We start from the raw sequence: 19,503 nt of genomic DNA on the forward strand, positions 1-19,503 counted from the left end.
CGTATTCTACAATGTTTCGAATTCTCCATTAGACGTGACACAGCCAGAAAACGTTCATTAGCCGAAGTGTTCCTGAAGGTAGCTAGCAATGGGAATGCTCGCGCATCTAAAACGCGGTGGCATTTATAGTGGTATCTGAATGACCACGTTTATAGGCAAATGGATTTTATTTGCATTCCTGTAAACGTGATTTGGATCGAAAGCGTAGCTACGATTAATATGTATCGACTGCAACTGGAACATTTCGAATAAAGAGTAGGGGAAATTATTATGCGGCCCTCATCCTCAGTAACTGTGGGAGCTATTTTCGTTGTTAGGATTTCGTCCCGTAAATCGGTAAAAATGGAACCCTACTGGTCTCACTTTCTTGACCGTCTCTCTGTCTACCCAACCCTTAAAATCCGTTTACCTCGAGTACGGGTAGACATAATAAACGGAAAGGTATCGCATTCCCTTGGTGGTGTAAAAAAGTGAGCTATGTCAACGCAATCTAAAGATACGGCCGTGTATGTAAAGAAAATTTACACTAAAGGTCAAAAAATGACTCTAGGAACTATGGCACCAAACTGCTTAGGTCATCAGTCCCCTAGACCTAGAACTACTTCAACCTACTGAACCTAACACACATACAGGCCTGGGGAAGAATTCGAACTGACGGCGCAAGAAGCCGCGCGGTCCGCGATATGACGCCGTTGAGCGCACGGCTAACCCGCGCCGGCAAGCTGTTAACATCATCTGGTGTTACTAAAAAGTTATTCACTTCAGGTGAATCGTTTCTGCGCCCTTCATTTAAGAAAGAATAACTAAAATACATTTGATGTTACGGAAGAGGAAGGACGCCTAATTCATTTCCCCTTGTCTTTATTCATGATGTTAGATTCGCAATATGAGCATACGTACAATCCATAACCACACTTTAGATACAAGTCATAGTCACAGATATGCGAATACATCACATCAGGTTATACTTGAGGTATTACATTTTTCACGAAGTGGTGGCAACCGATGCTGTGGCGTCTTCGAAGCGCGAGTTTCTCTAGTGCTAGCTATCTCAGCACATCAGCTGAGCGAACTTGCATAGTATGTTGGTAGCACTTCGTCGCCTTGCCTGTTATGCTGTGTAGCAGACTTTAAAGCTGTGTGGATCAGCATAACGAAAAGGCGAGGGGTCTCGTTCGTTTTGTCCACGACTGTACAATAGGCAGCACCAAAGCAATCCCTTGGGTGGTTCCAAGCTCTCGTGGCATATTGAGCGACCTTTCTAGCCTGGAAGGTAACCATGGTACGCAGTTATAAAATGTTTCTTTCAATGTTTTTTTCGTTATTTCTCTGCCGCATGTCCTTACAAAAGTTTCCTCGAAATTTCACTGTCGTAAGATCCTCCGTTTTTCGTGAGGGTCCTCTCAAGTAGCGAAAGCTTAATTATAACCAACCTATATAACGCTCAAATAGTGCGGGAGCAGCGGTCATGTCCGGAGATACTGCCTCCTTCTCGAGGCTAAGGAGTGTAAACATCGTAATTAGTGCATTTCGGACTATCTTACGTATTTCTACATTTTGTTATACCAAGAACTAATTAAGTACTCAAATGAAGATGTGGAAAGGGCCTCGATAGATAATGGGCAAGTGAAAGCTACAGGAATCGTGGAATTTTATGCTGACTCCACTATTGCGTACGGGAATTATATCCCTGTAAATCAGTGTCAGCCAAGCTGCCCGTAACTTACAGATCGACGAGAATGTAATTCGACAGGCAGCCGAAAATGTGTTTTTAATTACTCAAGACACAGACACAACCACAGTAACTGCAACCATTCAATCAGATGCAGCACAGCGACTTCCCAGGAGCCAGAAACTACCAGCAGTGGCAACGGCAGCCACAGTAGCAGCAGCCCACTCCTCCGCAGTCGTGCCACAGCATCATGGAGAATTGTATCAGCTCCCGCAAACCCAGCGGGAGCTAGGACAGCAGCAGTGGCAGCAGGTGGGACGTGTAAACAACACTGCGGGAAACAGCAATCTAATGGCGGCGAAGCCCATTAGTCACTGCCGGAAATGCCTCGCGGTAGTAACGGCGCAATGTTAGCGTAAACCAGGCAGCGCCACATATGGGGATGAACATGACCTAACATAGTGTATAGGTGCCTGCTCTGCTCTGGTAAACACATATCTACGTACCCAATGTAGAACACAACCATGTCCCAACGAGGACACGTACTCCTACTGAACAACTTCAGCCGTTTGGACGGGGTAGAAGTACGGGCCTTTGGCAAGCTGGGTGGATTGCTTCACATGTTGGACACAATACACTTGTGGTGTCACTGCCTTCACAAGTGCCCTGTGAGACATTCCAAAACCCGTAGACCATGTTCTGGACGTCCGCGAAGTACAGACAGACATCAAGATCGAAGCGTTGTGAGAGCAGCAGGAGCCGATCAAACATCATCGAGGGATGAAATCAACTGCACTAGACAACAAGATTACCACACCTTTCGCGCAATTGAACACGTATGGGGCATGGTGAATAGTGAACTTAATCCCTACGGTCGTTTGCATCAGAGAATACACGACCGCTCTTCCGCCAGAATAGGGTTCCACTGTCTATTGATGCGACTATTTGGGCTCTCTTTACTGTGAATTGAGTGTTTCATTTGGTCGGAATTTATTACCATACACTCTTACAATGATGAACTACCTATCACATCATTTCTCTGTAGAATAACGCAGTCCTTTTTCCCTGGCAGCGAAATTAGATGCATTCTCTTCCAGTGATGTCAAAGATAGTTTAAATGAGGTAGTCAGGGATGTGTAAAAGAAATTTTACTTCTAACTTCTGTTTTCTTTTTGCTTACACAGGTTGACAGATGATGTGTCTACGCCAAGGGTGATCACACTTTTTAGATCAATAGCCAACAGTGACATTGTTGGGCATCACCTCGGACGGTTATGCACCGACATTATTAATTTGTATGTTATGACGCTCCAATACGCTAGATGTAGAAATGGTGCGAGAAGTTGGCCGCCGACATCCAAGTCAGCAGGATTGGAACGCTTCATGTCGATCGTCTATGTTTGGCTCTGAGCACTATGGGACTCAACTTCTGTGGTCATCAGTCCCCTAGTACTTAGAACTACTCAAATCTAACTCACAAACATCTATTCCCGAGGCAGGATTCGAACCTGTGACCGTAGCGGCCGCGCGGTTCCAGACTGAAGCACCAAGAACCGCTCGGCCACACCGGCCGGCCGTCTATGTCTCACATTGATGCTACCTTCATTTTTGTGTGGTCTGTGCGAGCGAACAATTAATGAGATAAATCCACTTTTGTTTAAATACATTATGAAGTGTGAGACATGGTCGTAAATGTTTACCAACAGTTTTGAATGTAATTTTTCTTCTACTCATCATGTTGTGTTACCAAGGCCTTAATTAAATTTCATATGTACCGCATTTGTAGTCGACAGTCTCTGGATTTACGAACCGATACCACATTCATTTGAAACTACTGTCATAGAGGTTGGTCGTTACGAGACATACACGCCTAGAATTGTCAGCGCTGGAAGACTAAAAGGAAACATACCCCCTACCACATCCCATCCCCCAACAACGACATATCTATCTGCCCCTGCACACAGCTTCGCCGCTGAGGCGACGGATAATTTTTCACTCACCCACTACAACTCCCACAGTGCATTTCTGATTCGATGTTGTAGTAAGGTACGGCCGACAGTCGCAAAAGTATTTATTCTTCACCGGTTTCGGATTTACATAAGCTGTACTTGTGCAGAAGCTATTAAAAATTAACATGTGTTACAAATTGGAAATGTACATTGGAAGCCGGTGAAAAACTAATTCTGACTCCTTTGTCGAATAAAACTATTGAGCAGTTGTTGGCAATGGTTAAAACGTTCATGAAATTAAAATCCGCCGATATTGGGAATAACAATTGTAAATTGCCGCCCTATTTAGTCCTCTCCCCATGATGAAACATACTAATTTTACAAACATCACAGCTGAGGTTACCAACATTAACTAAAGCAGATCTTAAAATACACTAATGGGTATTAAAATTGCTACACCAACAAGAAATGCAGATGATAAATGACTATTCATTGGACAAATATATTATACTAGAACTGACATGTGATTACATTTTCACGCAATTTGGGTGCATAGATCCTGAGAAATCATTACCCAGAGCAACCACCTCTGGCCGTACTAACGGACTTGATACGCCTGGGCATTGAGTCAAACAGAGCTTGGATGGCGTGTACAGGTACAGGTGATCATGCAGATTCAAAACAATACCACACTTCATCAAGAGTAGTGACCGGCGTATTGTGACGAACCAGTTGCTCGGCCACCATTGACCAGACGTTTTCAATTGAAGAGAGATCTGGAGAATGTGCTTACCAGGGCAGCAGTCGAACATTTTCTGTATCCGGAAAGGCCCTTACAGGACCTGCAACATGCGGTCGTGCATTATCCTGCTGAAATTTAGGGTTTTGCAGTGATAAAATGAAGGGTAGAGCCACGGGTCGTAACACATCTGAAATGTAACGTCCACTGTTCAAAGTGCCGTCAATGCATCCAGAGGTGACAGAGACCTGTAACCAGTGGCACCCCATACCATCACGCCGGGTGATACGCCAGTATGGCGACGAAGAATACACGCTTCCAATTTGCATTCACCACGATGTCGCCAAACACGGATGCGACCATCATGATGCAGTAAACAGAGCCTGGATTCTTCCGAAAAAATGACACTTTGCCATTCGTACACCCAGGTTCGTCGTTGAATACACCATCGCAGGCGCTCCTGTCGGTGATTCTGCGTTAAGGGTAACCGTGGCTATGGTCTCCGAGTTGATAGTCCATGCTGCTACAAACGTCGTCGAACTGTTCGTGCAGATGGTTCTTGTCTTGCAAATGTCCCCATCTGTTGACTCAGAGATCGAGACGTGGCTGCACGACCCGTTACAGCCACGTGGATAAGATGCCTGTCATCTCGACTGCTAGTGATATGAGGCCTTTGGGATCCAGCACGGCGTTTCGTATTACCCTCCTGAACCCACCGATTCCGTATTCTGCTAACAGTCATTGGATCTCGACAAACGCGAGCAGCAATGTCGCGATACGATAAACCGCAATCGCGATAGGCCTCAATCCGACCTTTATCAAAGTCGGAAACGTGACTTACGCATTTCTCCTCCTTATACGAGGCATCACAACAACGTTTCACCAGGCAACGCCGGTCAACTGCTGTTTGTGTATGAGAAATCGGTTGGAAACTTTCCTCATGTCGGCACGTTGTAGGTATCGCCACCGGCGCCAACTTTGTGTGAACGCTCTGAAAAGCTAATCATTTGCATATCACAGCATGTTCTTCCTGTCGGTTAAATTTCGCGTCTGTAGCACGTCATCTTCGTGGTGTAGCAATTTTAATTGCCAGTAGTGTTTTATTTTCTGTGTAAGCACTTTTGTTTATTACTGGGCAGAAAACTACGCTCTTAAGATGTTGTCAACATTAGTTGACGCATATTATTATGAAATGTGACTGAGAACCGCCAGCCGCACAAATGATTCATAAGAGGCCCCAGGCGGGCCGCAGTTTGACGACCACTGGTCTATGCTGTTTGTGAATGAACGTAATCTTATTTATGCAATATAGGGACCGTCATTTTGCGAGAGAATCAGTTAAGAAGTGTAGGAGTAATCCCACAGGCAGTCTGTTGTGCTGATGGAAGGCGCGGCGGTCCGCACAGTGCGGCACCAGCCGGCGGCCGGCGTCTGCAGACGCCAAGGTGGCCGCCTTCCTTACCGGGAGGTCGCCGCGGCCATCAGCGGCGGCCCACGCGCCACCGTGCGAGGTCAGGCGGCCAGTCGCGTCGACGTCTGGTGGGCGAACCTGCCGCACCGCCGCTCCCGTCCTCCCTGCAAAGCAGCCGCTCGCTCAATGAAACGCGACGTACCCGTCCAGTATGAATCACGGTGATTTCCAACAGGATAACTACATTATCTGATCAAAAGTACCCGGACACTGGACCTGACGGGATACCAGTTCGATTCTAAACAGAGTACGTGAAAGAACTTGGCCCCCTTCTAACAGCCGCGTTTCGCAATTCTCTAGAGTGGAACGGAGGGTTCCAAATGATTGGAAAAGAGCACAGGTAGTTCGAGTTTTCAAGAAGGGTCGTCGAGTAGATGCGCGAAACTATAGGCCTATATCTTTGTGTAAAGGTTTTTATGTTCTTCTGAACTTATCGTTTTCTGAAACGCAGAAAAGGAGCCACGCCCTAACTACGAGAACCATCTCCATACCGTACCAACAGTTCCTCCGTTCGGCACCGTAGGCACTACAAACGATGGCAGGTAATGTTGTCCATGCATTCGCCAAATCCAGTTCCTCCGGGAATACCGCTATTCACCATTTCAAATCACTCGTTTCCAGTCATCCACTGTCCAATGGCGTCGTTGCTTACCCTACAGTCATTTCGATATGACTTCAGTAATGTGTGGCCTTTGACGAGTTGCTTCACCATTGTACCCCATTCCTTTTAATTCCCTATGCACAATCATAGTGGTAGCTGCACTATTGGTAGGACTTTGGAAGTCCCGAATGATTCGTGTCTGTACATGAGGTCATCCAAGTTGTTCCTTCGCGTTTCCATTTCAGAATCAGATCCCCAACATTCGACAAAAGCGTTGAAACGGCCGTGATGAATATGTTACCCTGATGACATCCAATGAGTGGTCAACGGCCGGAGTCACTGAACTCTCCTCTCCGAGCCTTTCTGCTCTTGTTTCTTCTGCACCGATAAGACAAAATTGTCCACCTCGTCTTATTCTGCAAGATCCGTCTCTCTTGACATCTAGTGGTCAAGTCTTCATTACATAGCGGTTTCCAAATAATTCTGGTCACATATTGTACATGCTTTGTGAAATATAGTAATCATGCTATCACTTACCGATGCAAACATCCCCGGTGGCGCAGAACCAGCTCCCGTCCTCCCTGCAAAGCAGCCGCTCGCTCAATGAAACGCGACGTACCCGTCCAGTATGAATCACGGTGATTTCCAACAGGATAACTACATTATCTGATCAAAAGTACCCGGACACTGGACCTGACGGGATACCAGTTCGATTCTAAACAGTGCTACCATTTCTTAGTGCAGACTTTATTGGCATTTTAAACCAAAAGCGTATGGTCATCATTAGTATGGCTCAGTCGCGGGCAATCCCGAAGTATTTGGAAAATGGTATGGTCAGAGTGACTGAAGCACATTCCCTTAATCTGCTACAAAACGGCAGATATTACACACTCGCAAAGAATTATGTTTCTGAACATCCAGTCTGCCCTCTCTACGTCAGATACTCTACAAAGTGGAATACGAGGTGCAACAATAAAGTAATGAGACTGATTTTCTTTGCAAGATGTGGCATCCCTGCAGGCTTGCGTGGGCACAATAACTTTGACCTTTGTCTATAAGCTGCTTCCAGTGCAAGCGGCACGTCGATGCAACTGCTCAATCGTGAGTTGTGCTGCAATAAGTTAACACGTGTTTGTATCTCTCGTCACGGAAATGGAACCGCATAATATTGCGCAACTGTATGCCATTTTTTTGCGTTAAATTGGGTGAAATCGCGACGACAACTTACGGTAAGCTTCAGAAGGCTTTTGGAGAGGAGGTCAAGTCAAGAACTCAAGTTTTTCGTTGGCTTAAATTTGTTTAGTGAAGACAGAACGAAGAATGTTGAAGATGAAAACCGCAGTGGACGACCATCAACCTCACGGACGGATGTCAACTTGACCAGTGTGCATGAACTCGCAGGATCCGATCGAAGATTATCCGTGGAAATGATTGCAGAAGATCTGAACATCAATCGAGAAACAGTTCGTCTAATAATAACTGAAGACTTTGCTAAGAGAATGATTTGTGGAAGAATGGTCCCCAAAAATCTCATACTACAACAGCGAGAAACACGGGAAAATGTGGCAGCCGATCTGTTAAAGCAAACGGAAATCAATGCAGAATTGTTGGACCGTGTTATCATTGGTGATGGAAGTTGGTTTTTTCAGTACGATCCAGAGACAAGACGCCAAAATTCGTAATCGTGATCAAAGGGATCACCCAGGCCAAAAAATGCTCGCATGTAAAAGTCAAAAGTGAAATGCATGCTTGTGCGCTTCTTTGATTCCCAGGGAACTGTTCATAAAGAATGGGTGCCTCCTGGACAAACAGTTAACCAATAATATTACAAAGAAATCTTAGAAAGACTTCGTAAAAGAGTTCTTCGTGTCCGTGCCAACATTGCTGATAATTGGATTCTGCATCACGATAATGCGCCATCCCATACTGCTCCATCAGTGCAGCAATTTTTAACCTCAAAAAAAATTTCGGTACTACCACAGCCACCTTATCCACAGATATCACTTCGTCCGACTTTTTTCTATTTCCAAGAGTCAAAACGTTGGTCACGGGACAACATTTTCAAACAACAGAAGATGTCCAAAAGGCTGTGACGAGGGCCTTGGAGGATATTACAGAAGATGAGTTCCAGAAATGTTACCATCATTGGCAGAAGCGCTGGAGAAAGTGTGTGCAATCAGAAGGGAACTACTTTGAAGGAGACAACACTAAACTTGACTAAAACGGTAAGCAACCTTTTTTTTCACGTCAGTCTCATTACTTTATTGTCGCACGTCGTACAGTCCTCCTTGCAGATCACTGTAATGCTGCATGGGCTCTGCAGATTCACTGTGTCTCTTGCTGCACTGCGATGGCTACATATTACAGCTCATACTTATGGTTGCTCCTTATATTTAAAGTATGCCAATGGCTATTAGTTTCAAATTTCGGCAGTAGGCATCTGCTGACGATGTGGAATTAAAACGACAGAATCCGTAGAAGCAAATTCCTCTTAGAGAATGCGTTACGTATCTAACGCTTAATATAAAGAGAAAGCCAAATAGACGACATCAAAGGTATGGGTGAAAGGGCTCTGAATGTACTTCGCGTCACGAGGAGGAACGCAGGAGGCATGGGTCCCATAATAGCTTTAGATATGCATAGCGTTGCTGTGACCTCACCTATATTACACCTGGGCGTTGTACGGCACAGAATTCAGGAAGCTGCTGCAGATACTTGACAGATATCAATAAAAGACACTGTCATAACGCATAGAAACTATAGGCTCCATTCCGACGAACGGAATATTAGTCGAAAAAGTGTACGTCCTCTTTTCGGTATGTAGAAAATAACTCAGCAGGATACAAGTTCGTAGGCTTCCACAGCCAATGTCAGTTTGAATAAACAATTTTCGGTATTAGACTGCGTCATTATAAAAAATTAAAAGCAACTAAACTGCCGCTGTTTCGACGGACTTTGCAGTGCTCCTCTTCAGGGAGGCTATCCACAGTGAAGAGAATCCGTCTTCAAGAGGACCGCTGCAGTGTCGGTCGAAACGTCGGAAATTTAGTGGCTTCTTTGCTTAAAATTATTTTATTCAACATCAAATCAGCAGAATCTTTATTCCCAACACCAACTACGCTTTTGGGATGAGTTTCGAAATAAAATAAGTGACCTTACAGTAAAATGTTACACCATCCGATATTGGACCCGTAAATCAACACTGTCTGGGAAGGTATTTTCTACACTAAGCAAGGACCTCATTCGAAGAACGCGACTGATACCCTGCTTCTGCAAGACTACGAAAAATTCAGTCAGATACTGGACGTTTGTGCCGACGTGAACAACTCTGAAACCTACGAGGGTCGTTCAACACGCAATGACGCACTTTTTTTTTTTGAGCCATTAATATACATAAACAAATATCCTTGTTGGTGCTTCACATTTGATGTTTTTTCTGTGGCCCTGTGAAATTTCGAACCGTTCTGGCAGATGGCAGAGCCTTAGTATAGCGTCGACATGCGACTTACAAGGAGCGTGCTGTTGTTGAATTCTTGTGCGCAGTAAAAGAAACCGTGGTGAACATCCAAGTGCAGTGTATGGTGATAATGCAGTTGATAGGAGTACAGTTGGGCGATGGGTAAAGAAAGTTACAGTCTCAGGAAATGCAGAAACAGAGCTCCATGATCAGCCACGCTCGGGACTGGGTTGCACATCATTGCCTCATCCACCCTACAACCCGGACCTGGTACCCTCGGACTTCCATCGCTTTGGGCCACTTAAAGATTCTCTACGGGGAACACACTTTGAAGATGATGAGAGTGTCAGTCTTGCAGTGGAAATATGGCTACGCCTACAAGACTAGAGCTCTGCCAACAGGGAGTACATACTCTTTCACAACGTTGGATTACGGCCATAGAATGTGATGGAGGAGACTACGTAGAAGAATAGCACTTGGACGAAACATGTTGATGTGTATTGTCAACAAATTCTGACTCTTAACAATAAATATGTTCCGAGGGAAAAAATGTAGGGCATTACTTATTCAACGACCCTCGTAGTAATTAATAAAAGAAATTTGGAAAACGTCCTCCAGCAATGGCCAAGAACCATATTTATGTAAACGGCAGGTGCAAATACGATGACTCTGTGGATGTTAAAAATAAGACAGAGTGGCCTACGTAATGAGACATTAGTTGACATGGCTGAACTCCTAACGATTCAAAGGGCACGAAGATGGAATTTGAACATCATAGTCAATGACAACTGAATCGCTCTCCGCGGTACAGACATTGACATCGACTTTTAAAGACAATGGGAGTTGCTATTTAAAATACCAAACAACAGCTGCTGCATCAGAGCTTCGAAGAAACGCTTCGGAAGTACCATTTGTATGGATCAAGGTGTTTACTGGGTTTGTGAATAATGAGAAAGCCAACCAATTGGCAAATAACTCAGTGGAGAATGGAATACAAGAGCAGTGCATTCCAGCTGATGAACTCATTTCTGTAGACATATACATGGTCAAAAGCGAATGGAACAAGACATGGGAGATGGAACATCTGCAGAATGTCGCCTGATGTAAACAAATCCACTCACATTTTACCGAAGGCTCAATGGTACGCCGAAAATTGGGATATGAACTGCAACTGAAATGGCGTAGGGAACAATACGTAAGGACCAAGTTTAAATTCAACCACGGCTACTACTATCAACACTTATAGAATCCACATCATACCATTACCATGCTGCGACTGGTGGGTATAGAAGGTATAGAAGAGAATTATACTCGCTACTTAACAGAGCTGGTTTATATTAAGAACGTGCCTCGAAGGTGTTAATACTCTTGATTACTATGAATACAGACATTTACGAACTGCTAGTGGAATTCGTCTTATTAGCTTTGATTAAATTGTAACCGTTGAGTTTGAGTTTGCATGTGTGTGTGTGTGTGTGTGTGTGTGTGTGTGTGTGTGTTTACCGTAAGGTGGGAGATTTAAAGTTATCCAGTTTTTAAACATAATTTCCTAAAGGCGGTATCTGCCTTACCCCTCTTCACGATTTTAACAGCCTTGAAATTGTCTTCTTATCATTCTTGCTTAGCCACTTTGTACTTTATCGATCCCTTACTCTCTTTAATACAATTCTGAACGTTGGCATATTAATCACCCGTGACTGCTACGGTCGCAGGTTCGACTCCTGCCTCGAGCATGGATGTGTGTGGTGTCCTTCGGTTGGTTAGGTTTAAGTAGTTATAAGTTCTAGGGGACTGATGACCTCTGATGTTGAGTCCCATAGTGCTCAGAGCCATTTGAACCATTTAATCACCAAGACGTTTAATACTAACAGGCAGATTTTTGAATAAATGTGAACCCATCTACCTGTCTGCAATATGTAGCAATGTAAAACTACGTCTTTCTAGAGGCTGCGTTTAGACAGAGAATGATATTCATTGTTTATTTGTCAGTCCACAGTGTCTGTAGTCACTCTATAACTGTATTTTTTCAGCAGTCTTTGCAAGTACTAAAAATGACTATTTTTTATAAAATAAATTCCCATTTTACTAGTTTGATAGAGGGAATTAAAAAACAGTAAGTATTACATACATATTTTGCTTGATTTAGAATAACGATATGTTTGTAATGGCAAAGGAGAAAAAAATGATCGTGTGGCACTGTTAGCCGAGACGTCTCGTCCAGGGAAATTCAGCCGTCTCTTGCAAGTCTTATTTCAGATGACTCCGCATTGGGCGTGCTGGTGACGATGAGAGGTTGATGAGAACAACACAACACCAAGTCCATAGATGGACAAAATCTTCAACTGGGCTAGGAATCGAACCCGGGCCCTCAGCATGGTGGGCAAGCACGTTAACACTCAGCTGAGCTGGCAGACATTGCAAAGAACATTAAGCAATGTATAGGATGTAATGGGTATACGTACAGATATTTTTATGGATTGGTACCTAAACATGTGCACATCAGGGCGTCGAGTGGTTTTCTCTGCGTCGGAAAATCCTCCCACAAACAGATCAGAAACTTTACGATCTGATGTTTTATGCATGGCCGTAACTGCATCACTAAGTGGACTATGCCTGTCAGTGGAGACTGTTGTTGTTGTTGTCGTCTTCAGTCCTGATACTGGTTTGATGCAGCTCTCCATGCTACTCTATCCTGTGCAAGCTTTTTCATCTCCCAGTACCTACTGCAACCTACATCCTTCTGAATCTGCTTAGTGTATTCATCTCTTGGTCTCCCTCTACGATTTTTACCCCCCACGCTGCCCTCCAATACTAAATTGGTGATCCCTTGATGCCTCAGAACATGTCCTACCAACCGATCCTTTCTTCTGGTCAAGTTGTGCCACAAACTTCTCTTCTCCCCAATCCTATTCAATACTTCCTCATTAGTTATGTGATCTACCCATCTAATCTTCAGCATTCTTCTGTAGCACCACATTTCGAAAGCTTCTATTCTCTTCTCGTCCAAACTATTTATCGTCCATGTTTCACTTCCATACATGGCTACACTCCATACAAATACTTTCAGAAATGACTTCCTGACACTTAAATCTATACTCGATGTTAACAAATTTCTCTTCTTCAGAAACGCTTTCTTTGCCATTGCCAGTCTACATTTTATATCCTCTCTACTTCGACCAACATCAGTTATTTTCTCCCCAAATAGCAAAACTCCTTTACTACTTTAAGTGTCTCATTTCCTAATCTAATTCCCTCAGCATCACCCGACTTAGATTACATTCCATTATCCTTGTTTTCCTTTTGTTGATGTTCATCTTATATCCTACTTTCAAGACACTGTCCATTCCATTCAACTGCTCTTCCAAGTCCTTTGCTGTCTCTGACAGAATTACAATGTCATCGTCGAACTTCAAAGTTTTTATTTCTTCTCCATTAATTTTAGTACCTACTCCAAATTTTTCTTTTGTTTCCTTTACTGCTTGCTCAATATACAGATTGAACAACATCGGGGAGAGGCTACAACCCTGTCTTACTCCCTTCCCAACCACTGCTTCCCTTTCATGTCCCTCGACTCTTATAACTGCCATCTGGTTTCTGTACAAATTGTAAATAGCCTTTCGCTCCCTGTATTTTACCCCTGCCACCTTTAGAATTTGAAAGAGAGTATTCCAGTCAACATTGTCAAAAACTTTCTCTAAGTCTACAAATGCTAGAAACGTAGGGTTGCCTTTCCTTAATCTTTCTTCTAAGATTAGTCGTAAGGTGAGTATTGCCTCACGTGTTCCAGTGTTTCTACGGAATCCAAACTGATCTTCCCCGAGGTCGGCTTCTACTAGTTTTTCCATTCGTCTGTAAAGAATTCGTGTTAGTATTTTGCAGCTGTGACTTATTAAACTGATAGTTCGGTAATTTTCACATCTGTCAACACCTGCTTTCTTTGGGATTGGAATTATTATATTCTTCTTGAAGTCTGAGGGTATTTCGCCTGTTTAATACATCTTGCTCACCAGATGGTAGAGTTTTGTCAGGACTGGCTCTCCCAAGACTGTCAGTAGTTCCAATGGAATGTTGTCTACTCCCGGGGCCTCGTTTCGACTCAGGTCTTTCAGTGCTCTGTCAAACTCTTCACGCATTATTATATCTCCCATTTCATCTTCATCTACATCCTCTTCCATTTCCATAATATTGTCCTCAAGTACATCGCCCTTATATAGACCCTCTATATACTCCTTCCACCTTTCTGCTTTCCCTTCTTTGCTTAGAACTGGGTTTCCATCTGAGCTCTTGATATTCATACAAGTCGTTCTCTTATCTCCAAAGGTCTCTCTAATTTTCCTGTAGGCAGTATCTATCTTACCCCTAGTGAGATAGGCCTCTACATCCTTACATTTGTTCTCTAGCCATCCCTGCTTAGCCATTTTGCACTTCCTGTCGATCTCATTTTTGAGACGTTTGTATTCCTTTTTGCCTGCTTCATTTACTGCGTTTTTGTATTTTCTCCTTTCATCAATTAAATTCAATATTTCTTCTGTTACCCAAGGATTTCTACTAGCCCTCGTCTTTTTACCTACTTGATCCTCTGCTGCCTTCGCTACTTCATCCCTCAAAGCTACCCATTCTTCTTCTACTGTATTTCTTTCCCCCATTCCTGTCAATTGTTCCCTTATGCTCTCCCTGAAACTCTGTACAACCTCTGGTTCTTTCAGTTTATCCAGGTCCCATCTCCTTAAATTCCCACCTTTTTGCAGTTTCTTCAGTTTTAATCTTCAGGTCATAACCAATAGACTGTGGTCAGAGTCCACATCTGCCCCTGGAAATGTCTTACAATTTAAAACCTGGTTCCTAAATCTCTGTCTTACCATTATATAATCTATCTGATACCTTTTAGTATCTCCAGGGTTCTTCCAGGTATACAACCTTCTTTTATGATTCTTAAACCAAGTGTTAGCTATGATTATGTTGTGCTCTGTGCAAAATTCTACCAGGCGGCTTCCTCTTTCATTTCTTAGCTCCAATCCATATTCACCTACTATGTTTCCTTCTCTCCCTTTTCCTACACTCGAATTCCAGTCACCAATGACTATTAAATTTTCGTCTCCCTTCACAATCTAAATAATTTCTTTTATTTCATCATACATTTCATCAATTTCTTCGTCATCTGCAGAGCTAGTTGGCATATAAACTTGTACTACTGTAGTAGGTGTGGGCTTCGTATCTATCTTGGTCACAATAATGCGTTCACTATGCTGTTTGTAGTAGCTTACCCGCATTCCAATTTTCCTGTTCATTATTAAACCTACTCCTGCATTACCCCTATTTGATTTTGTGTTTATAACCCCTGTAGTCACCTGACCAGAAGTCTTGTTCCTCCTGCCACCGAACTTCACTAATTCCCACTATATCTAACTTCAACCTATCCATTTCCCTTTTTAAATTTTCTAACCTACCTGCCCGATTAAGGGATCTGACATTCCACGCTCCGATCCGTAGAACGCCAGTTTTCTTTCTCCTGATAACGACATCCTCTTGAGTAGTCCCCGCCCGGAGATCCGAATGGGGGACTATTTTACCTCCGGAATATTTTACCCAAGAGGACGCCATCATCATTTAATCATACAGTAAAGCTGCATGCCCTCGGGAAAAATTACGGCTGTAGTTTCCCCTTGCTTTCAGCCGTTCGCAGTACCAGCACAGCAAGGTCGTTTTGGTTATTGTTACGAGGCCAGATCAGTCAATCATCCAGACTGTTGCCCTTGCAACTACTGAAAAGGCTGATGCCCCTCTTCAGGAACCACACGTTTGTCTGGCCTCTAAACAGGTACTCCTCCGTTGTGGTTGCACCTACGGTACGGCTGTCTGTATCGCTGAGGCACGCAAGCCTCCCCACCAACGGCAAGGTCCATGGTTCATGGGGGGCAGTGGAGACTAACCGTTTTGATACCTGTCCTGCTGTCCATGGCAATACAAGCATTAATGATTTGCTTTAGGGGCATGTACTTGGATGTGCTAAGCAACGGAAAAACACACAACTCCTAACAAGTATAATTATTAGTCAGCAAATTGAGTAAATACCGATGTAATATTGTTCAGTGCACCATCCGCAGTTACCAATAAAAATATCTGCACTTGTACCCGTTACATCCTGTATATACAATGAAAGTAGCGAAAATACCAAGTCCTTCGAAGAGGTCTCTTCGAGATCTTCCAGAACTGGCACCAAACATAATTCCCATAATCAGCTTTTTTTTTTCAAACTACTATTGCTCATAACATTCTTGGTTCCTGCAGGCATGATTACTTTGTTTTCTATCTAAGTATCCTACGTACTGTAGCAGGAAGATGACGTCTCAAGTATTGGACGATGTGGAAGCCCAAGGAATTTTGCACGTATCGTTTTGCAGACGGCAACAACGTTCGATGTGCACCTTCATTTATTTGACGTGGAAACTACACAGGATCGTTACGCTCTGATTGGCTTTTGGTAAGCTGCATTCTAGCCAAAAATTTTAAATTTATTACTTATTACTTATTACTTGATGCGGTCACTTTGCCTTACTCCAGATTTGGACGAACTGAGCTGTAAACGCACCCGATTCTGTATACATAGATGATATGAGTACTGGTATTCCTATGATGATTTGATGAAGTGGTCTGTATGTAACAGTGCAACACGGCGGTGTGTAACGTTAACTTTGTCGGCGCATGAGAAACAGCGTTCTATATTCGAGTTTGAAATTCTAAGCGTTCTTCCACGCATAGGGCACTCTCTCCTTCAGGCCGGGATGGTTCCTTTGAAAGGACACCGCCGATTTCCTTCCCAATCCATCCCTAACCCGAGCTTGCGCTCCGTCTCTAATGACCTCGTTGTCGACGGGACGTTAAACACTAACCACCACCAACCACCACCTCTCTCCTTCAGCATGACAACGCCAGAACGCACACGACCGCTGCCACATCTACAACATTTCGGCGTCTTGGGATCACTATCATCGATCATCCTCCGTACAGTTCCGATTTGGAGCCATCTGATTCTCATCTGTTTTCAGAACTTAAAAAACACCTTCGAGGACTTAACTTTGAAAGTGAGAAACATTCGTACGCATTAATTTTCGGAATACAATTGTAGTTCTCCTTGTGTTTCCGTAACGCTGTCTTAAAGTTCGTTCCCCTCCTATAACCTTTCTGTGTATTCTTTCCACTAGTCAACTTTCCCTTCCTTGTTTAGTAATGAAATGTCATCGAAGTTCCTGATATTCTTTTGTCCAAACGATTACCTCATTTTCGTAGACGTGGTATTTATCTATCCCCTGGTTATGCATTCTTCTAATTTTTTTTTCTTTTCTCGTCAAGAACCTCTTGCTTTGGCTTTTCACACTTATTGTTAGTCTAATTTTTTTTCGCCATCAGTATTTGATTCACCTTCTTCATTTGCTGCATTTTGGTTTTTTTTTCCTCACTTCGTCAATTATATTTAATATCCCATGTGATAGCCAAGAATTTCTAATGGCCTTTTTTTTTGTTTCTGCCTATTTGATTCGTTGCTGCCTTCACAATTTGAATTTTTTAAGCTAGTCAGTCTTCTTTTTTATTCATTACTTCTGTTTCAGTCAATCGTTGTCTACTACTCCCTCCGAAACTCCGAACTGTGTTTGGTTCTTCTAGTTTCTTCTGGTCCCGACTCCTCAGTTTTCTACATTTTTGTTATCTCTTCGTATGTAAACAGCTGCCCATAACTAATAAATTACAGTCAGAGTACATATTTGTCCCTGGAAATGTTTTACACTTTAATCGGGTTTCAGAATCTCTTGTGTGAAGCTTTTTAGTGTACCCAGGTCTCTTCACGTGTAGGCCACCCCGATAGTGGTCAGCGTGAAGGATTGGCGTCCTACGGGCCCGGGTTCGATTCTCGGCTGCGTCGGAGATTTTCTCCGCTCAGGGACTGGGTGTTGTGTTGTCTTTATCATCATCTTCATCATCATCCCACCCGGCGCGCAGGTCGCCCAATGCGGCGTCGACTGTAGTAAGACCTGCACCAAGGCGACCGGACCTGCCACTCAAGGGGCCTCCCAGCCAATGACTCCAAACGCTCATCTCCATCTTCTTAAACCAGGTATTTACGATGCCTGAATTTTACTTTGCATAGTTCTACAAGGCAGATTCCTCCGTCATTCCGTTCCCTCGGTCCATGTTCTCCTGCAAATTTTCGTTATCTTCCTTTTACTATTATCGAATTTCATTTGCCCATCACAATTACATTTTTGTCTCCCTTAACTATCTGACTAATCTCTTTTGTCTCATCATACATTCTTTCAATTTCTTCAGTCTCTGCTGATCTGGCTGGCATACAAGTGCTTACTATTTGTTGTCGGTATAGGCATTGTGCTTATCTCGGATACGATGATGCGTTATTTACGTTGTTTATAGAACCTTACTCTATGTTCCTACTTTCTTATTCATTATTAGATCTACTTCCGCATTAGCCATATTCCATTTTATATTTACCACTCTGCGTTCACCCTACCAGACATCCTGTTGTTCCTGTCACGACACTTCAATAATTTCCTTTAAACTAACTAGAACATGTCCGTTTTCCTTTTTAAACTCTCTAGTCTATCATCCTGGTGAAGAATCTAACATTGCACCCTTCGATCTGACTAATCTCTTTTGTCTCAGCATACATTCTTTCAATCTCTTTTTAAACACCATCCTCCGTGCCAGGAGATCCTAATAGTGGATTACTTTACTTCTGGAATATTTTACCCAGGAGGACGGCATCATCATTAACAACAGAAATGTATGGCCTCTGGGCATGTAGCGGCTGTAGCTTTCCTTGCTTTCAGCCTTTCCCAATACCAGCATGTCGCATATTACAAGACTGGTTCAATCAATCATCCGTACTGTTGTACTGCAACTACAGATAAAATTGCTGCCCCTCTTCAGGAACCAAGGTTTGGTCTGGGCTGTCCACAGATTACACATAAGGTATCCTTCAGGCACACAATCCACTCAACATCGCGAAATTTCACGGGAGAAAAGTATGTTAATTAAATATCTGAAACATTTTCGCTTGTGAATTTGTGGATCACTTATCGATGTGTTCAGACGTCTTTGTGACAACTGTGGATTTGTTATTTTAACCAACAATAAAGTCGTGAATAACATAACTGCCGCCGCTTCTGAGATTTCGATTACGTCTCTTAATAATCTGCCCTAGGTATTGGAGAAGCCGATTGGTTAAAACCAATACCGGTATTTTAGTTCTGAATAACCGGCAATTTTCGGTATTTGTTTGGTTGCGGTTATAACAGGTGTTTTTATTTTTCACTAATAACCCGGTAAAAGTCGGAACATTAATTAGCCATAATGTCAGTGCTAAAATTTTTCGATTTTAAATGAACTTTTTTAAATAACGTATATTTTTTTTTTCAAATGATGCGTTATTATAGAAGCCGGCCGAAGTGGCCGCGCGGTTCTGGCGCTGCAGTCTGGAACTGCGAGACCGCTACGGTCGCAGGTTCGAGTCCTGCCTCGGGCATGGATGTGTGTGATGTCCTTAGGTTAGTTAGGTTTAACTAGTTCTAAGTTCTAGGGGACTAATGACCTCAGCAGTTGAG

This window comes from Schistocerca americana, chromosome 2 (assembly GCF_021461395.2).
Source record: "Schistocerca americana isolate TAMUIC-IGC-003095 chromosome 2, iqSchAmer2.1, whole genome shotgun sequence".
In the NCBI taxonomy this organism is placed as follows: domain Eukaryota; kingdom Metazoa; phylum Arthropoda; class Insecta; order Orthoptera; family Acrididae; genus Schistocerca; species Schistocerca americana.